Source organism: Gossypium raimondii, chromosome 10 (assembly GCF_025698545.1).
Source record: "Gossypium raimondii isolate GPD5lz chromosome 10, ASM2569854v1, whole genome shotgun sequence".
Lineage (NCBI taxonomy): Eukaryota > Viridiplantae > Streptophyta > Magnoliopsida > Malvales > Malvaceae > Gossypium > Gossypium raimondii.
The window spans coordinates 16,560,542-16,566,443 of NC_068574.1; the positions used below are offsets into that span (position 1 = coordinate 16,560,542).

At 34.4% G+C, this 5,902-nt stretch overlaps 1 non-coding gene across 1 annotated transcript; it reads left to right on the forward strand.

Annotated features, from left to right (window-relative positions):
* The first annotated feature begins 1,966 nt into the window (after nt 1–1,966).
* LOC128034343 (small nucleolar RNA R71) lies at nt 1,967–2,073 on the forward strand. Its single transcript, XR_008190470.1, has one exon. It is a non-coding gene; the product is annotated as a small nucleolar RNA R71 (small nucleolar RNA).
* Nucleotides 2,074–5,902: the final 3,829 nt, after the last annotated feature.

A 5,902-nucleotide genomic window follows, 5' to 3' on the forward strand; every position in this document is an offset into this window, starting at 1 on the left:
CTAAATAAACGTATTTCAAATGGGAAGGAAGTACCTTTAGTTCGAGTTTAGGTGGTTCTTTATTTGACAACTTAGGTTGCACAAATTCTTTAACTTCTAACTCAACGGTCTAAATCGTGTGGATTGAATAAAATTTCTTGGATTGGCTTCCATCAAAGCCATGTTTTCTTCACCTTCTTCATCATCCAAAGGGTCAAACTCTAAGGCTTTCTCCAATAGATCTTCCTTAAAATTGCTTTCCATAGAAACCAAGGTTTCTATCTCTTCCATAACTGAACACTCCTCTGCCAGATCAGGAAATTTCATCGCTTTAAAAATGTTAAAAGATACCTAGTTGTCTTGAACTCGCATAGTGAGTTTGTCTTTCTGCACATCACTTAACGTTCTCTCTGTGGCTAGGAAAGGTCTTCCAAGGATAATTGGCACTTCCTCATGTGCTTCAAAATCTAAAATAATGAAATCAGCAGGAAAAATAAATTTATCGACTCTTACCAAAACATCCTCAATCTTTCCTTCTAGATATGCTAATGATCGATCCGCTAGCTGAAGCGTCACAGTTGTAGGTCTTACTTCACATATCCCTAACATCTTGAAAATAGACTTAGGCATCAATTTGATACTCACTCCTAAGTCACACAAAGCTTTACCATAGTAAGATTCACCAATGTTACAGGGTATAGTAAAGCTTACTAGGTCTTTCAATTTCGGTGGCAATTTGTTCTGCAAGAACTCACTGCACTCCTTTGTCAAGGCAAGAGTCTCATACTCACTCAATCGTTTCTTCTTGATGTGTAACTGCTTCAGAACATCCAAAAACTTCACATAATTTGGCATTTGTTCTAAAGCTTCCACCAACGGAATATTGATGTGTAACTGCTTCAGAACATCCAAAAACTTCTTGAATTGCACCTCCTATTTTTGCTTATGTTGCTGCAATCTTTACGGATATGGAGGTGATGGAAATTTTGGTTGAACCGGACAACTTTTCTGAGTAGGTAAATCTGCATCCAAATAAGATGCTAAAATATATGAATTCATTAAGTCAGGGTTTACCTTGTCAGACTTTGTAGATTCTAATTCCTTTGGTGTAGGAACTTCAACATCTGGTTGACTTTCCTCCTTTTCAACATGCTCATCTTCGACATCAATCAATCAGGGTTCTACAGTCTTACCACTTCGCAATGCCACTACCTTGATATGTTCTTTACCCAAATTCCTTGGGTTCTCAGTATTGCTCGGCAAGGTTCCTTGCGGTCTATTACGAAGCTCCGTAGCCAACTGACCCATTTGGTTTTCCAAATTTTTCAGTGTTGCTGCTTGGCTTTGGATCAAAGCGTCATTTTGTTCCATGTATGCATTCAACAAGTTTTCCAAACTGTTTGATGCTTTAGCTTGAGGTGGTTTTGGAGCTCGCTGATTAAACCCTTAAGATTGGTTGGGTCTTTGCTGCAATAAGTTGTTGTTTGGTCCATTTCCTTGGTTGGTCTAAGAAAAGTTAGGATGATTACGCCATGAAGGATTGTAGAAGTTAGACTGGGGTCCTTGTCCACTCCTATTTTGATATTGGTTCCCCACATAGTAAACTAATTCGGGATTTGATAGACAATTCTCAAAAGAATTACCTTCCCCACAGTACACACAGGAAACTACTTCAAATGGACTTGGTAGCTGAGCTACAAAATTATTAGTACTATTAGCGATTATCTATTTTAACATAGAGGAAATAGACGATACCTGAGCTGATAACGAAATGAAAGAGTCAACTTCATGAACTTCGGCTACACATCTTCCTGAAGCTGTTCGATTTGTTGATCATTGATAGTTATTACTTGCAATCCTCTTGATGATCTCATAAGCCTCATTACAAGACTTAGACAAAATTGCACCATTCGCGGAAGCATCTACCATCAATCTTGTATGTGCATTGAGACCATTATAGAATGTCTCTAACTAGATACAATGAGGAATCCCATGATGAGAACACTTACGAAGTAACTCCTTGAATCGCTCCTAAGCCGCATACAAAGACTGGTCATCCAATTGTGGGAAAGTTGTGATCTCGTTCCTCAACTTAGCATTTTTGCTAGGGGAAATACTTATCCAAAAATTTCTCTGCTAATTCTTACCATGTAGATATGGAACTTGGTGGCAATGAATTGAGTCATGCTATTGCTTGATCTCGCAACAAGTACGAAAACAACTTCAACCTCTGTGTGTCTTTAGTCACACCAACTATCTTGAATGAATCACTCACCTCCATAAACAATTGAAGTGGGAGATGTGGATCTTCCGTGGGCATACCACAAAATCGGCCCACTGTTTGTAGCAGTTGAAACATCACTGGTTTCAACTCAAAATGGGTTTCCTCAATATCTGGCCTTCTAATTCCTGGGTTTAAATCACTGAAAAGTGGCACAGCATATTATTTGATCCATCAATCCCTATCATCGACAATGAGGATGGGATTTCGTACATGATCGGCTTCATCACCTTGGTCTTGATTCTAATCTCCAAGGTCCATCTCGACTTGTCTTTGAGCTATTCATTCACGTCTTATTTCTCTAAAAGTTTGCTCAATTTCATGGTCTACAGGGAGTAAATCGATAATTCGATCTATGCTTATAAACACCTGAAAAAAATCACAACTATTAAAAAGAATAAGTTAATAATGTTAGAAATAAATCAATTTGAAAATAAATAATTTCACAAAAAAATAACCATGGCAACACTTGACAATCCCTGGCAACGACGCCAAAAACTTGTAACGCGTAGGTTTGTGCAAGTGTACACAGTCGTTATGATTAAAATATCGAGTTATCGTCTCCACAGGGATTGTATTTGTGCTATGTCACTTAATTTGTAAAATTATATTAACAATTTCGTAAATAAAAAACACAATATAGTTGAGAAGTGATGATTAAAATATATTAAACTAAATGCAATGATCCCTAATGCAAATTATCCTAAGTATGCAAACTATATTAATGAAATAGATTTTAGTAAAATTAAACAATATTTGCAACAATTATAACATAAATAAAATAGGGAAATTATTTTAATTAAACTCAATTTATTATCAACATGCTTAATACCATTCGGAAAAACATTTCATGGCAACTCGATCTTTCATGAGTTTGGAAACCACAGTAGGTCATTCCGGAATCCTTTGCTTAGTAAATACGCATTTTACCGATCCTTATTTACTAAGGGTTTCTTAGCATTCGTGTGAGGTAACAGGGACGTGTTAGGTTTGAAACAATTTAATCACACAAATCTAAAAAACTATGCAGATAATAGAGCTTGGTTAGAGTTGTTATGCAACCTTCAATTCAATCGGGTTAGGATCTAAATTGATCATGCACATTTCAATTATGCGTCCATTAGCCGTCGTCTGGTTAGGATCGCTCAGCTAATCCAGGTGCATTTCAATCACGTATGAATGAAATACAGACTTGATTTTAATTGAAAACTTGATGGATTGGGGCATAAACATTATAAGCATGAATCAAATAAATATTATTTAATCAAAATAATCATCCTAGCTTAAATAAATTTAATTTATCATTATTGTAAACAAGAACAAAGAACACATAGCAAACATCTTTAAATTAAATTTAAAGAAAAGAAAGATTAAACCCAATTCAGAGTGGTTGTCACCCAAGACTCTGACTGAAGAGGCTCTTTCGCTTCTTTACGTTGCTCCTTTGCTGATGGCTCTCCAAGGTGGACGGCATTAAGAGGCTTAATTGCTAAAATCCTTATGCAAGGAAGATTAAGGGGAAAGATAGATAAAAGAGTTGAGAGAATGATGAATGAGTGAGAGATAATGGGATGAGGGATGATTGAAAATGTGAGAAATGAGCTCTTATTTATAGGTGAGGCAAGGGAGCTAGTTTGCTAAAAATAAGAGTGTCCATCCTTTGAAACTTCCTCCAAGATTGGCTGGACATGAATTGAGGAAAGGTGACTGATTTTTCCTTGGTTTTTGGTCAATTTAAATGCCACAACAACTCAGGACTAAGACTCGGTCACCAGCAAATATTCGAGAAAATATCTGATTTCTTTAACTCTTCAATGACTTTGTGTATTTAAACCAAAAAATGGTTTATGACATCCATGTGAAGCCGAATTTTGGTTTGACTTGGTCCCCGATTTGGACGATTTTGTAATTAGAAGAAAACTCTCAGACCTGTCCAAAAATAGTAGATTGTTTAGAGGATCAAATAATATAATTTAACCACTTTAATTAATCAATTTACTTTATTAATTAAAACCCAATTTATTAGTGAAATATTAAAAATAAATTATTAAAAATAAATTTATATTTTATTATTTAATTTCATCACATGACCCAGTTTATAACTTAAAAATATAATATGCTCAAATTAATATAAAATAAGCCATTTTATGCATGAAAACTATATAATAAAGTATAAAATCACATTTTAATAATTTTATTTCCTAATCTCATATTTTCGCATATTTCATTAATTTATTAAACATTTCCTTGGTTTTAACAAAAATTTAAGTAAAAGGTGATGAATTATATAGGAAAAATCTTATATATTTTAGGTTTACATAAGTTTGTTCATAAGTTAGCAAATTACCGAGTTTAGTGAACTTATTCGTAACAATATAAACATGAGTTTAATAATTCTAAGTTAAAAATGTAATTAATCTAACACAATTATGTCATCTTGATTAAAATCATATCTTGAAATCGTGCATTTGAGATTTATTTATTTAGTTTACTTAGTTTAAAATCTTAGTTTTGAATCACCCTCTTCAAACAAAATATTTTCCTTCACCAAAGTGTTTTAAATAGCATTCATAAATAATTCTTTTTACAGTTCCTCTAGGTACGATAACTTGACATTTACTTGTCACTTTATTACTTGTTGCGATTGTGTACACTTGCAAATTTCCGTCGTTCCACAAATTATTGCTGTGACGATTACAACCGATCAATTTTTTGGTGCCGTTACCGGGAATGAGACTTTTTTAATGTTTATTTTTCTTTTTGTGTGTTTTTTGCATTTTTTTTCTTCATATAATATTTAGTACTCACTAACTGGTTTTTTTTATTGTTTATTCTTCAACTTAATTGTAGGTGTTTTATAACTCGAGGCAACTCAGATTTTCTTACCGACTTTGATCCAAAAATTGAAACAACTGTTCGAATAAGACTTCGAGATCAAATAAATATGGATTTACTAGGGGACGATGCAGCCATACCCTTGATGCAACAGCAAAATGTTCATAACCCATTGTTGCCACATAATGCTCACATCCAAAATAGAACAATATGAGACTTTGTAGTACCTGTCTTAGATGATTTACAACAGAGAGTTGTCAGGCCAGCAATACAAGCTGGGAATTTTGAACTCAAGCCAATGATGTTTCAAATGCTGAACTCCAATGGCCAATATGCTGGACTACCACATAAAGATGTGAGAGAACATCTTAAAACCTTTTTATTGATATTTACTTCCTTTAGCCAACAAGGCGTTCTTGATGATGCCTTAAAGATGCAATTATTTCCTTATTACTTGCAGGGAAGAGTTAGCCTTGGGCTACCTGCTGGATCAATTACTTCTTGGAATGCTTTAGCCATGCAGTTTGTTTTGTGCTTTAACCCACTGACAATGAATGCTCACCTTCGAAATGATATTACTACTTATCATCAGCTGGATGATAAAAATCTTCACACCATATAGGAAAATTATAAGTTTTTGCTTTGACGTTGTCCCATGGACAGTATTCAACCAGAAACACAAATTGAAATGTTCTATAATGGTCTGAATTCTTATTCAAGAAATCTTGTCGACGCATCAGCTAATGGACCTCTGCTGGATTGTACTTATAATGAGGCTGTGAGAATTCTTGAGAGAATTTCTCAGAA